Below are 15,801 nucleotides of genomic sequence, written 5' to 3' on the forward strand. Positions count from 1 at the left end.
ATATTTTTTATAGATCAATTTGTACCCATTTTATTAATACTGTAGTCTGCGAATCAATTCCATGGAATACAGCCCTTCATGACAAGCAGATAAAACTTCCGTTCGTCAGTAAATTTCTCCCTCTTTAACTCACTGCAGGGTTAGTACGATTCGCCACAGGCTCTACTCGAAGCCAGTTGAATCCAATTCGCAATCTAATATTCTGTTTCATTAAGATCGATTTTTATATAATAAATGCACTCTCAGATTTCCTAACTGACTATAGTGTAATTGGAGCGTTCTATGTGAATCAAACTGTGTATTAAACACACTTCTTGAGAATAAGAAATGCTCGTGTTTTTAGGTTCATACTTCCTCTTTAGGTGGCGACTGACTTGTAACATTTGCCTGTAATGTAACGTGTTACAAATCGAGCATTACACAAGTGAAGACAGCGAACGGAGCCGCTCGATGCGAGCTGCTCACGCTCGCGGGCGCTCCATCGTGTTGTCGGTTTTTTCGCGAATCCCTTTGAGTGTTACATTACAAGTCAGTCAGTCAGTCGAGCGGCGTCGTAACGAACATCCACGAGTTCTTTAGATAAGAGTAGCGTATTAAATGAAACAAAGATAACACAACCTCCACGTCCGACATATTAAATGAAATGAATGGAGCACACACGAGCACAGTCGAGCCGAGCGTTCAAAACGAGCATTCGATACGCCTCACCAGTTGTGGTGTAATGTAACATGCTCGCCGCGAATGTTACATTACGAGTAAATGTTACAAGTCAGTCGCCACCTTTTAACTTTCAAAATGACTCAGGTCAAAGAAGCCAATTAAAACTATTCTGACAGTTATGAAGTCTGTCGTTACCGAAATAATACTTCACACAAATTCTTCCCTTAAAGGTTAAATTGAAGTTACAAACTTGTATGAACGCGTCACTCCGTATTTAATTAGAGACAGAAGTTATATTTCTCCATAGTCCATTCCTGGGATGGTAATTAGGTGGCACGTTTCTGGTACGTAGCGTAATGTTTCTACTTACTTGCAAAGAGAAACAGTACACAGACCCAGTTTACTTAAACAACTGACGTGGTATGGAAATTTTCTAAAAACACCTTTCGATTCTTATTCCAGTATTTATTGCAATTGGGTTAACTGGAACTGAAGAGTGCCAAAATTCGAAACTAAATTATTACTTTTTACTCCCAGTTAGATGAATTTATGCAAACCACAATCTATTTTAGAATTGTGGGGCCCCTAAATTTAGTTTCCAAATACAATATTTATGATTTCAAAATTACGTCAACTTATAATTAAAAGTCTAAAAAGGCAAGAGAGTGAACTTGTGATACGTTACTTGAAATCATACACTTTTGACTGAAATGAAGATTATAATATTAACAATTGAGAAGTGAAAATTACGTTTCATATGCGTAGGGCTATAGTCATAAGTCTCCCTGATGATGGAAGAAGTAAGTTATTTTGAAGCATCATTCAGTATATACCAGACTACGGTAGTACATCAAATAACATAGAAATTTCACAACAAAAGAAGGGCTTCTAATACATATTTTGTAAACTTTTAACATATTTCTTTCATGTTTCATAGAACTACTGTTGGTAAATGTAAAGCAGCCAGTGAAAAATTTTTATGTGTGAATTTATATAGACACGCACACACACATATAGACAGGGTTGAAAGAATCGCGCAAAATCTCTCCGTTCGTTGTATAAAAATACGCTCCAGCGGTAAGCAAATATTCGTATGATGTTCAGTTTTCGAGATAATGGTCACCGTCAAATGGAGGGAACACGTAGCGCCCAGCAGTGATGCTATCGATGCTACTTGTACACAAGCACACACAGACCTTATCTAGTAGTAGTTATTTTGCCCCTAGTGTAGTAGACACGCATATCACAACAAGGCTGAGTTGTATTCGAAGGGTCATGGAATACACACGCGACGATTACAGCGACATGCTCCTAATGCTGGAATGCTGTTGCAGCCGAGCTCCATGGAAATACGTTCAACGTCTTCCTGCACGTTATCATGATCCTAATGTTTTCATATTATTCTGGGTTTAGGGCTTGTGTAGAGTCGTCGGTAGATGTCAGCTTTTCAGAGAAACAAGCTGTCTCCATTTTCAGGTTTCGCATCAACCGGCGACTCTACAAACCCAAAAGAACAGCATCGACATCCTTCAACCGCAAAAACCTCAAATCTCATAAGATAATGTGTTTAAATATTTAGAGCAGCGTCTTAGGGAAACTAATTCTTGAATCACCCGCACACGTCAATGCAGGTCATCCACGTAGTGTACAGGCACCAACCACTGAAAATGCAACAAATATTTTGAGAAACAGAATTTTCAAGCAAAAAGTGTTTCATTTCAGGTGAAATTGAGACTACTCGGGACTTGCACAAGAATGTGAATTGTACCTGGAGGGAACATTACATGACCTTCACAGTCGCCCTATCTCATTCTGTTGGATTTATTCCAATGGAAGCATTTGCTCCCATGAGTATCAAACATCTCGTAGAAACTTCCCAAAGCTGGAATAACTGTCGATGCCGAAATGTTTCGGTGTGTATAAGAAAATACCATGAGATGCGCGACGCTTATCGTAAGCGTCAATGCACAAAGCCGTGAGAAGTAAACAAATAAACTTGTTTAAATCATCGTATATATCGTGTATATCATTATCTTGTTTGCGTGTAATCCACTGTCGTCTTGCCCGACGGTGACATATATCAACAGATATCGTATTTTATTTAACTTTTGTTGCGTATTTTTGTATGAGGATTACCGCTACTGATAACCTGTGCGCATAATAATTTATTCTATAAACACATATGTGTAACGCATACATATTTCCGTACGTATCTTCGCAATGCATTGCACGCACTATTCAGGGGACAGCTGTCCATGCAGAATTCGGTTCGAATTTGTGCATTCGAAATGCCATTTGTTGTTGATCACAAATATGGAAATTCACACAAATGTTGAAAGCAAACGAGAGGAACAGTGTAGCTATAATTACACAAATGTTAGTTGACTATTATCCAATATAACCACAAACAAGCTGGAACTTCAAATCCAGCAACAAATTGCAGATAATAAGCGTTTAACTATCAAGTGTACAAGTACACTATCCCTTACAAAATACATACACCATGTAACAAAACTAAAGATTCAGACTCAATCATGTGATAAAGGTTCGTATTTTAGGTACAGTGTAAACCACACACAATCTCAAAGGTGAAATCGGTAAGAATTTATTTTAACTCTAAAGTTTAATATGCGTTTGTTCCTTAAATCTGAACATACATAAATTATGTTCAGGTTTGTTACACAGCTGAAAAATGTAAATAATTTCAGCAACAGGTACAATTAATAATTGCAACCCGAGACATACAATTCATATTTATCGCTACGCAGTTATTCTCAAGAATGTATGCGAGTCTAGCCCATTTAATTATTATACAGAAAACATGACGACACCGAAGAAAAGACGCCTTCATAATTTTAGAATAAGTCACTCACATATGATTCCTAAAAACTTATGAGATAAGAAGATAAGAAGCACAATTTTATACACTACTGTGTATTTTGGTTCTGTATTGTTTATTCCTGAATCAATAGCAAAATTTTTAATACGTTTCTAGTTTGGTTTCTGACTTGATGACGATAACTCATTATGAATGGGTACATAGAATTTGGCAAGGGTGCAGTTTACAGATGCACCAACAAATTGTGCTTTGACAAGCGTATTCTTGAACAACAAATGATTTATTTACCTACTTCACAGCGTAATTCCGTGTGACTTAAGAATTTTCTACTTTAATCGTTATATATCCGTTAATTATATTAAAATACTCCAATAATTTAAGTAAAATTTCCCTTGTACGATATGACAATGTTCTCTGACAATTGTTAATCTATTAAGTAACACAATTTAGACATAAAAGGGAACAAAGAAACGGGTAATTTAAAATAATACTACGGATTTCAGAGCAGACGGCGGTGTATGTATGATTATTATTCAGTTTTGCCATCTTCAGTAATATAATTATGACGCCATACTGTTGTATATATGTTCTACAATATAATATGTGAGACTCACTGACATTTTGTTTAATACGGAGAATAGTTTTCTTCTGGTAACACTCACAGATTTCACGATGTCACTAAATTTGTCTTTGGATTATGGTGTCCTAAACAAACATGGCTGCTGCTGAGTGTAAACAGTTTCTTGTAACAGGACTTAAAAAATGTGCGCTCATTTAGGTTCTTTGTCAATTTATAACAATCAGTCATTGAATGTTATAGATCAATGCTTTATTTGCAAAGAATATTTCCAAATATATGTAACAGAAAAAAATTGCTAACATTATATTTCTTATAAACAACGAATATCAACCAACACATTAGGATATCCAAAATCATCTCTTGTTGACATGCCTTTAAATGAATATAAACGAGGAATGTTGAATAACAGCATAAGAGATGACGATCGTGAAGACAAATCGCAGAAGGATGAAGTGTACACTAGTATCAGACTCATAACAATAATTTACAGACAGACTGGAATAAGATACAAAGAAAAGCCATTGATGGCGAAATAGGTAAACAAAAGAGCCAAGCACGTTGGCAGTTTTATGGTGATGACTCGACATTATTCAATTGACTGTATGACGTATTTTGTTTCGAGCTCTGGAGGCACTATTTTTATTTCAGATATCCTGGCAAATAAAGACTAGTATTTCTTCCTTTTTTTTCTTTTAGTTACACAAAATATACTTTATAAAGTAATTACATCTAGTATATACACATTCTGACATTGTAGGTAACAAAGCAAACATTTTTCAGGCTACTTTATATTGCGAAATTATCTGCACTGAAGCGTTAATGAAAGGGCATGTTTCTTTACATAACGAAGAAAACAAAAATTATCTGAGCGGTTTCAAGTATATATTTAGCAAAAACTAAGCGGCAAACAGAAAAGACACTTAGACACTTAAATTAAATTTTAAAACATGCTTTTCTTTTAGTATGCCCGGAGAAGTGGTGTTGTTAAGTCTAACTAGCGATGGTCACTTGGAGCGCAATTGTTTACTTAGCACAAAAATGGTGAGTTAACTAGAAGAAAAGGGTTTTATGTGCTTGACTTCCATTTTACAAAATCTGTGACCATTGTTTAATGTGTTTTTCGGAATAAGTTTTACAAATATCTTCAATGTGCGACTTCAGTTCCCTTTTTCGGATTGAGTCACCAACTTAGTGCTCTTTAATCAGTTGCTCTCCTAGTTGTCACTTCTGACATTAAAACACTCTCCTCGCATACAAAATAGTTATTTTGAATTTCTACTTCCACTGGTGTAAATTTAATTTCTATATGCCGTTTTTTCAAATAAATATTTTTAGCTGCTCGGATCATTCCCTTCACCCTTTGCATTAACTGCTTAAGAATGCAATCCATTCTTTAGCTTCTAGACCTGTCTGGTCGCATTTCCCTCATAAATCTCAGAATTCATTTTCAGCCTCTCTGTAAGAAACGCGTCATCCACATCGAATTGCATTCTCCAGATATTGGATAAGGAGTGGATGGCAAATTATATCATATAATCAGATGCTATTATTAAGAGTTCCAGAAACGTAGAAAGAGGCAGAAATTGAAATTCCTCCTTCGACCTATAATAAACAGAATTGGAAGGTTCAACCTCCTCGCCATATTTGAGAACTCTCTTGTCACCTTTCAGAATCGTCATATAAATAAAAAAATTTTATTAGTGTATCATTTTGCATCGGGATGCAGTACGATGGTTACTTAGGCCCACTTTATGTATAATGTTTTACGAAATTTAATTGAAAATAAGAGCAATATCTATAGAAGAGCATTATTATTGAACAAATATTTCCGATTATTATATACGTAACATTACGTGCAATACAATTCCATATGAAGTAGAAATATAATCCAGAATTCCTCAAAATATAATGAAACCTTTTTAGAATCGTGAATTACGTTTATTTTGAAATAATTATTTCAGGGCATAAGCCTTAATACCTCTTCCAGAATCAGTGGACACATTACCTTCTCCTCGGTTTACTCCGATTTTATATTTATACTTCAAAACGGTTTTTGGGATGTCTCGTTATTCAGTTATGTTAAAGAACTTCAGTCGATATTCCAGAATTTTATTACTTTCTGGGTCTATCTTTAGATCATTTCCGAGGTCTTCGTTGCAGCATTTTTCCAATTTTATATAGCCATGCACTTATTTTATAAATATTAAATTCTATATATTAATTAATTAAACTTATGAACGTCTCCTCCTGCTCTGTTGATCACGAAACTAGGTTGAAATCGAAGAGTCATTACCATTTTCAGAAGAACACGCTAAAGGATATTATTCAGAGACAAGTGAAAACAGTATATTGTTTACAAAATTGTTTCAACATTATCTTTTCCTGTATTTGTTAATATTCCATTTGGTCTCTTCCTTTCAGAGATTCCAATTAATATTTGGCATGCATTTATTTCTTTTAGAATGCCAAGTGCATTTCACATGCCTTTGGCCCTTTCATTCTCATTGTATTGTTCTCAAATATTTTAAAATTACGGTGATACTAAAATTTCGTACAGTAAGTTTATTCGGTGCCAGACTTAAGCTTACGCTAAGTAGGCTGCAGTTTATAGCCTTACGATATGAAGAACCTTAAAAATGCATTTAAAATTTAATGTTTAGATTTACATAGTCATATTTGAACTCAAATGATAGTATATTGCTTTCATTCACATCGGTCTCATGTTTATTTTAATGTTCTTATTCAGTCAGAATAATTAAATGTATATTAGGACTTTCGAATTTTTTTGGGTATCTTAAACTTCATATAGCTTACGGCCTCTGAAGGTTAAATTACGACTCTGGGTCTGTCTTAAAATTAATTATTCTTAAATTCTGAAGGTTGATATTTTTCAAGACAATGGATACAGAGGAATGAAAGTTGAGTACCCACTTAGAAAGTCCAGAACGGAATACAAAGTACTGAAATTAATTTCCTATGGTATATCAAAGGCTGTACAAAATTAGACCATAAATGATACGTACCTTGTACTTTATATAATAAAGCAATGTCTTAATAATTGGCTGCAACATTTAAATAAAATGAAAGATTGCCTAATCCATAGAGTGAAGGAAAAGAAAACGTGTTTTGTTCTGTTCTCTTCCAGTATTTGTTCAATTTGTTCGGAAAACTAGCTATCAAATAACTAAATTATCCAGTTTATTTCTCGTCATTAAATTTAGACATAGTGCTGCAACACAAGAACGCCTCCACCTCGAATAAAACAATGACACGACCAAGCGCATATGAGTGACTCAATGGGATAATACACCACTTCTTGTGCAACACAAAAGATAAAGTGTTGTATTACAAAACAGTGGTTTATGAACATGACTTTAAGGATCAGAATGCAATCTTTATACACAGTGTTTTGTGACAATACATTGTGTGAATTATATGGATTTTAAGGACCGATTTAATACATCGCGCCACTGATGATGACCTCATGAGGTTGAAACGCGTCTGGCACAATGTGTTTTAAAGTGTTTCAATGCGTAAACCGTTGGTTTATTTACGTGTTTTTATGTGTTTAAATTCGATACTACACGGTAAGCAAGGTTTTAAGATCATTAAATTTACGTAACTGAGCCATCAGCTGCATGGACTGTACAGTGTTGAATGCTAATATTTAATTTTAAATTATATTGATCGTGGCCTAAGTTATGGCACTATCCTTGAACCTGAAACGATTAAAGTAAACCACATAAAGTTTTACGATAACTGGTTTTCGGGACAAAAGAGGAATCAGAGACTTTCTAATGCGAAACAGGTTTCTTTGCCAACACTCATCCCCACGTTGCTTTTTATATTTCTTTCCATGCAAGTTGCTTCCAAAGTCAACTCATTTCCTGTTCGTTTATCTGCGTATAATGTACAGTCTGACTATATGTGTTACACAGAAATTATGCCTAAGAATTATATAGAACTTAAAACTATCGTAATAATTCCTCTACTCAGTTTAATTACTAACTCTGTTTGTACAATTTACATTTATAATATGATACTGTAATTTACAGGAACAGTAAAGGCAGCTGTTAAAGGATTTGTATTGAAATTTAAGTCGTGTCAAGATTTCCGTCTTCTGGGTTGTTGCCCAGATGACGGAGGCAGTATGATCTCTGAAACGTTGGTTAACATCGACCAGACTTCACAGCTCAACAACCCAGAAGACGGAAATCTTTATACTCACCGCTGTGAGAACCTCAAGTCTTACTTAAGTCGTGTCATTGACATCTTTATCTTTTAAACGGTCCAAATCTGAAGGTTGCCGTCTTCTTTGTTATTGCGCCGTGTAGTCTGTCTGGTAGAAGTTTTCCGACGTTTCGGAAGTGTTTGCTACCTCCATAATCAGGATGATGAGTGCCGTGATGATGAAAGAAACGAACTTCTGATACGTCGGTGAACTTCTATCAGACTAAACGGCGCAACAACTCAGATGACAGGCATCCTCAGACTCACCGCCGTTAACTCATTTTATATTAACGAAATTTTCATTATCGGACTTATGAGTAACAAGAGGGCCCACTACACTGTGCAACAAATTATAGGTAATTTATTGTTATGGGCATCAAAATAAGTTGAATCTATAGATTTTGGGGTGATAAACACAGAAACAGTGCTTACATTGACAGATTGGCTCTTATTTTCGAAAAAAACTAGTTTGTTTTATTTATACAAGGTATTTTTTAGTACATGGCAGTAAGATGTAGCTACAAACACATCTTTGTAAAACACGGCGCCTCTTTGTCTTTTGTTTATAGTTAGTTACTGGAGCATCTCTTTTCACCATCCGACAATAATCAGCTAACATGGCGGCACTTCATTTGCTTTTGTATCTTTGCTCCATCGCTGAGATGTCTTGATGGAAGCGCTCACCATGTTCGTCGCTGACGGCACCACAGTTTGACGGGAAGAAATCCAGGTGTGAGTGTAAGATATGCATCTTCAATGACATATTGCACCCCAATTTTCCATAAGAAGTCAGTGAGTTCACTTTCTGTTTGATAAAATTTATCACAGTCATTATTTCGAGTACGAAATGTTGTCACTTTCACAGAGTGATCTAGAAGATTCCACTGTTGTAGCCTCGAGGCCAAAAGCTCTGCCCCATTCTTCGGCAGTTCTAGGTCACTGATGAGGTCATTAAGCTCACTTTCTGTGATCTTATGTGGTTCAGAAGGATAGAGTTTTGTACAAAATGCTGGATCCCTTGACGTAGACGGCTACTGTACTTCTTCGTTTATATCAAGCTCAACATGAGCATCACCAGTGTCTTCATCTTCATCAGACTCTACATAAAACTTTCGGGCGGTTCAGGAATAGGTAATAGTTCACCGTGAGGGACGGGGCGAATTACAAATGGTATATTTGGGTACGTAAGTGTCCACTTTTCATTCATTGTTACCCCTTTTCAAATAAAAATAACAGTCTGTGATGTGATTTGTTGGATCCCTCCATACTATGGGCACTGCGAAAGGCTCAGAACGTCCTTTACAATTCACCAACGGTTTGAGTTCTGATGAACAGGTAGTGCAGTATATGTGTGGAGCCCAGTTCTTGTCCTGATCGCCTAATTTACACCCAAACTACAATGCGCAAGCCTTTTTTATGGCTTAGTTAACGTACACTCTACTGAAGAAAACGTAACTTCTCCACATACGTAACAGACGTTATTCGGACTATTCACACAATTACGGACATTTTAATCTTACACGACACAAATACTGCGCAAAAAGTAGGAATATCACAGAGGACCGTTAACTGGGAACAAATCACCCAGTACCTGGCCGAATTCGAAGAATACTGCAAAAGTTGAAGATGAATTTGAAGCGGCAACAACTTATCACGTAATGCAGAGTGGGGTGACTGTTGCTGATCACGTTTTAAGAGCGTGGTGGTACTATTTATATTATTTATTTAGTGTTCTGTCTGACGACAGGTCAATATGAACAGGATCCTTCCATCCTTTTCTCGGACTGGGACCTGTTCATATACGTTCTTGGCAGATGATCCAGAAGTGGTTTGCCATTGCTGCTGGTGGTACTATAACCGATAATAATTTAGAGTAACTCGCTAACATGAGACCCCAACTGTTATTCGAAAACGGGAGCCAATCGACAAATTTTAATGTAATTTTCGTGTTCAGCAGCCTAAAATTAATCAAGATTGGTTAGTTTCGTTTTTATAACATTTTACGTGTTGACCAGTGCTATGGAAAACTGAACTAATAAAATCATATTGACTGTCAATTTTATAGAAAAATTTGTGCCTCCTTTCAAACAAACGACATGCATACACTGGATACCAACAATACACAAAGTGTTACTAATATGGCGTCTTCTTCTTTTGTAATCAATCCTTGGATTGGTTGGCAGCAGCTCTTTCTGAGCTGCTGATACTTGGGTAATCCTGAGGATCTTTAATGCGGTGGATTCCCCTTGCCTTCAGCATCCTTTGCCGTTGACCTATCCGGGTACCGCCTTTAGGGGTGATTTCTCACCCCAAGTGTATCAGGGTGCCCTGAACCTCCACCCACTCATCCTCCCTCCGAAGAGGCTGTTGGCACAATTCAATATATACTTTCTCAGGTCTCAGATATTCATTCAGTAAGTTCTCTGTCATGTGGTCCAAATCGCTATATTTCTTTCGTAACTAGCAGTTAATTTGTTAACTCCTTGTTTTGCTTTCAAAGGTTCCATGTACAGCATCGCATATCATGTACAATCTTAATATATTTTACATGTATATTTATCATTCTCCTTTCTTATAACAACATCGTCTTGTGCGAATTGTTCGCCGAATTTACGACTAATACAGTCCATAAAATCATCAGGGCATTTGTTTATTTATTTACAGTTTACTTAAGGACGATAGTGAATAATGATAAGGATACCTGTTAAAGGCACTGGCCTGGATGGCCTGAGGAAAATCACAAAATACTTCAGTCTCCGAGCCGAAATTTCAACCCGGGACCTCGCGAATACGACGTTCGGTGTCAGGTTTCTGTTTATTCTGAAAATGAATTTTGTAGATGAATGTAAATCCATTATTTATGGTTTGGTTTGGTTTGGTTTCATGTCCATGGAGTTTTTAACTACACGCTTCTTACCGAATAATTGTGATGTCAGAAACATCTGACAATTCTGTCTTGAGGCTGGCAACAGGAAATTAACGAGCATGGGGTATCTAGAAGCATTACTGGCCATCATGAAGACGAGACCAAAACTGAGGGTTGATTCATAACTATGATTTGCTACTGAGGTCGAGTTTTGGCTATGCATCTAACTTGGTACAGTCTCTCAAAAACAAGACATTTAATGGGGTGTGTGAGTTTGTTTAACAAATGTTTCTTATGACGGATTTCCAGTGTGACTAGTGTAGTATGAGAAAATGATAGGATTTTTCACGGCTAAGCAAGTGGAGTCGTGGGTAAACAAATATCTAATAACGCCATTCTAAATTTCATAAGTCATGCCACACCAGTAAGTCCAATGTTACTTGATGGTTAACGTTTCTCGACATATCTACAGCTTCGCTGTTACTACTATTCAATCCATCGCCAATATCTGGGATTCTATTCTTTCTTTCCACTATTCTATGCTTTCCTCTCATCTGACGGTTGGCAGATACAGCCATAAATGAATATGACAGGTGGAATAAAATAGGTGTGTTAAATGTTTAATGGGTATGATATTTATCAGTTCGTAACCAGATGAGTACACGATACATGAACCTTCAGACAGGATAAGGAAATATGTAACTAATGTTTCCTTCATGCATTTTTATTAAAATTGTTAAGGTATAGTCTGTTTATATTTTTCTTTCAGAACGTTTGTGTACGGTTTCATTTAATTACAGGTTTCACATGGCAACGCCGATGGTCGAACCAAGAAACCGGAGGTGAGTAGAAATTAAAACTACTAGAACAAACTACATTATTAGGCCATAGTCCTGTGCGTTTGGTAGAAACGTAGTTCATAGTTTGCTGATCCTATGTAGAAATAAACAGACAGAGATTGTAAAATACGTTTTCAAGTAGTTGAATTGGTTTTGCAAGTTGAAGAAAATGGTTTGCATTAACTCCTTATAATAAAATAGCTGTTCCGAATAATATTACATTCAAATTCACAATAAATTTTGATCAGGCGTCACGAAATTAAATTTACATAAATGATTCGAAAATAGAATATTATGCGAATTTGAAAACAGATTTTTCATAAATGAAGAGCAAGTAAAATGTTATTAATTTTCTAATAAATAATAATACATTTTTAGTCGTATTGGTATCGAACAGTGACATTTGGTTTAAACTGAAGCTGCTCACACACTACAATTGTCAATTATTCTCAGACTTACCATTTCTCGGAGCACCTGAACAACACGGTGCTCTGCCGAACACCATTACAGCTGATCCTTTTATCATCTTATTCAGAACTGTGTACAATATTATTATTACAAACTCCATATTACGGTCGTGTCCTATCAACGAATGGCGATGGTGATGGCTGCTATAATGATGATGATAATAACAGGAATGCGAATTTCTAGCTGACCATTATTATATGAATTCAGGGGCGTAACACCTCATCCCATGTTGCGGCGTGTTTCAAAAGTAGCTGTCGACCAGACTACACAGCGCAATAACCCAGAAGACAGAAATCTTCGTAGCTGTACAACTTTGCTGGAGAATATAAATGTATTTAAAGGACGTGTGCAATATTTTTAAATTCACAAATTTAGCCAAACACATCAAGTTTCATGCACACAAACTGTAGTACCGAAAACCGCCACCGCGAGCGCTCCTGGCCAGTTGTGATCAAGATGGCTACTTTCACAGGTGCGGAACGAGCTTGTTGTGTGCTTTGGTTTGAAGAAACAAAGTCTGCTACAACGTTCGAAGGGAATTTCGCACCCATAATCGCAAGGAACCACCCAGTAGGCGTACAATTTACTCGTGGCACAAGAATTTTGTTGAGACTGGATGTTCTGTGTGCCATACCAAGAAAGCCGGTAGGCCACGTGTTTCTGAAGACGCCGTGGAAAAGATTAGGGAGAGCTTCGCTCGAAGTCCACGCAGGTCAACGAGACGTGCATCTCGGGAAAATGGGATTCCACATGTGACTGTGTGGCGAGTGTTATGAAGACGTTTACACTTAAGAGCGTACAGATTATCCATCGTGCAAGCCATTTCAGATGGTGATAAACTGGCTCGTAAGAAATTTTATACGGAAATGTTGCGGCGGGTTGAAGACGACGAAGAATTTCTGGACTCAGTAAATTTCAGTGACAAAAACACGTTCCATTTCACTGGTAAGGTCAACACCCACAACTGCAGGACTTGGGGTAGTGAAAATCCACGTTCCTTCCTGGAACATGTTCGTGACAATGGAAATGTTAACGTGTTTTGAGCCCTCAGCAAAGATAAAGTGTACGGCCCCTTCTTTTTCATGTAGAAGACCATTACCGGCATCGTGTATCTGGACATTCTCCAACAGTTCCTCGTTTCTCAACGTGACGAAGATGACCAGGAAGGACGCATTCACTTCCAGCAAGACGGTGCACCTCCTCATTACCTCGGAGAAGTGCGCGAGTACCTCAACAACCGTTTCCCAGGTCGGTGGATTGGTCGGGGTCGCACCAATAGCATGGCCACCTCGTTCCCCGGATCTAACACCTTTAGATTCTTTCTTATGGGGATTTGTTAAAGATCGAGTGTACGTGCCACATTTGAGAAAGTCATACAAAATTTTAATCAGTATATAAGAAGAAAATATTTGGGACATATTGGTATAGATGACAAGATAGTACCAGGTGATTCAAAAAGGACTTTACAAATTTGAAAGTGTATAGAAATTTATTCAGAAGGCTTACAGAATCGGTTGAGGTGTCATTTTGTAGCAAACCAAATCAAGGTTTACCTCAAACAATCATTTTGGTTCGATGTGATTGCCATTGGTGACACTGCAGACATCCCACCTGATATCAATTTCTTGCCAAACACGGTCCAGCATATCCGGTGTCACTTCTGCAACTGCGGCGGTAATTCGAGCTTTGAGCTCAGTGAGATTGGCAGGTAAGGGTGGAACAAACACACGATCTTTAATGAAACCCCATAAGAAAAAATCGAGAGGTGTCAAATCTGGAGAACGAGGTGGCCATGCTATCGACCCTGTTCGACCAATCCATCGACCTGGGAAACGGTTATTGAGGAAATCCCGAACTTCTGTGAGGTAGTGCGCCGTCTTGCTGGAAGTGAATGCGTCCGTCTTGGTCATCTTGATCTAACTGTGGTATGAGAACATTTTCGAGCCATTTTCAAATGCACTGTCGCTTACGCTCGCGGTGACGGAATTCGGTACTACAGCACAACGCGAGTCAAACTTGATTTGTTTTGCTACAAAATGACACCTCAACCGATTCTGTAAGCCCTCTGAATAAATGTCTATACACTTTCAAAGTTGTAAAGTCCTTTTTGAATCACCTGGTACTATCTTATCATCTACACCAATATGTCCCAAACAATTTCTTCTTGTTTACTGATTAAAATTTTGTATGACTTTCTTATATTTCCCATAGCCGTTTCAAGCTCCAACCATCTTACAACCTTGATCTCATCACCGTAATAATAAGTGGTGAAAAATAGAAGAAATGCTCTAAAATATTTTAAAATTCTTGTTAATTTCTTCCTCTTAGATCATTATATTTTCTCATAACATGTTAAGAGACCTCTTAGTCTACGTAAGGTGTTCAATTATCTTGGGACTCAAGGTTTGGAACTGAAGTAAATATCAGACAAAGACGTGTTTATTATTTGAATTAACAGTGCCATTTTTATATGTACTGCCATCTCTCCTACTACGTACATAAGGAACGTTTTTTGTCAGTTGATATATATCTTTTTGTTTTTGCCCTTGCTATAAGAAGTCGAAAATTCTTCAGATTGGTTCACTTCTTCATCAGTCTAATGGAGATATTCTCTGAAGAAGTACATTCTCTGACTGGAACTAATATCTATAAGAAGTGTATCCGTGCGTAAATTTCCTGCGATTCGCTTCAGAGAGAGAGAGAGAGAGAGAGAGAGAGAGAAATAGAATGAAGCCCTTAATGAAAACAGACTTATTACAATCCGTTTCGAAGAATACTTTAAGTATATTAAACCTACTATACAAACTTGGTTTCTGTGATGAAGACAATTTTATGACTGCTGTATTACTGATATTGTACAGTGAATTCTATATTTAGTAGAATAGCTTTTAATATGGTACTTTGATATAAAAATACGAGTAGTATCAGATTATGACTTTTTGTTACCTATAATGTCATATAACATAGAGTTTGTTGGAATGTGTTCAAAAGGTTTAAATGTTGAAATTACATTTGTTATATAATGAAAGCAGAAAATTTATACCCCCAATTCTCCATATGAATTAATACCGTAGCACTTAATTAAGAACACCGATAATTTTACCTTAGTAGGAAAAGCGTGAAGTGGATCGTGTGAAGAAAGTTTTGGAGGGTGTGGTTTGGATTAATCTGGTATATAATACGGGCTAATATCCGGCGCTTGTGAATGCGTTTATGAAACTTCGGGTTCGATAGAAAACGGGAAATTTCTTGAGCGTCCTGTTCGCTTCTCGAGGACTTTGCTTCATGGAGATAGTCACACAGTCCAGGCATATTGTAT

At 36.9% G+C, this 15,801-nt stretch overlaps 1 protein-coding gene across 8 annotated transcripts in view; it reads left to right on the forward strand.

Moving 5' to 3' along the window:
* The window catches only part of dpr20 (defective proboscis extension response 20), a 524,337-nt gene that overhangs the window by 270,406 nt on the left and 238,130 nt on the right, over nt 1-15,801 (forward strand). For 7 of the 8 annotated variants that reach the window (XM_087348564.1, XM_087348576.1, XM_087348577.1 and 4 more), the window contains one exon: nt 11,976-12,017. The exons of the other annotated variant lie outside the window; for it this stretch is intronic. The gene's annotated coding sequence lies outside the window, so the exon portion shown is untranslated. The remainder of the gene's footprint in view (nt 1-11,975; nt 12,018-15,801) is intronic. 8 annotated transcript variants of the gene reach the window in all.

Source organism: Zootermopsis nevadensis, unplaced genomic scaffold (genome assembly GCF_977971745.1).
Source record: "Zootermopsis nevadensis isolate Lab colony 2312 unplaced genomic scaffold, Znev_1.0 Znev_ptg000013l, whole genome shotgun sequence".
Classification (NCBI taxonomy): Eukaryota; Metazoa; Arthropoda; class Insecta; order Blattodea; family Termopsidae; genus Zootermopsis; species Zootermopsis nevadensis.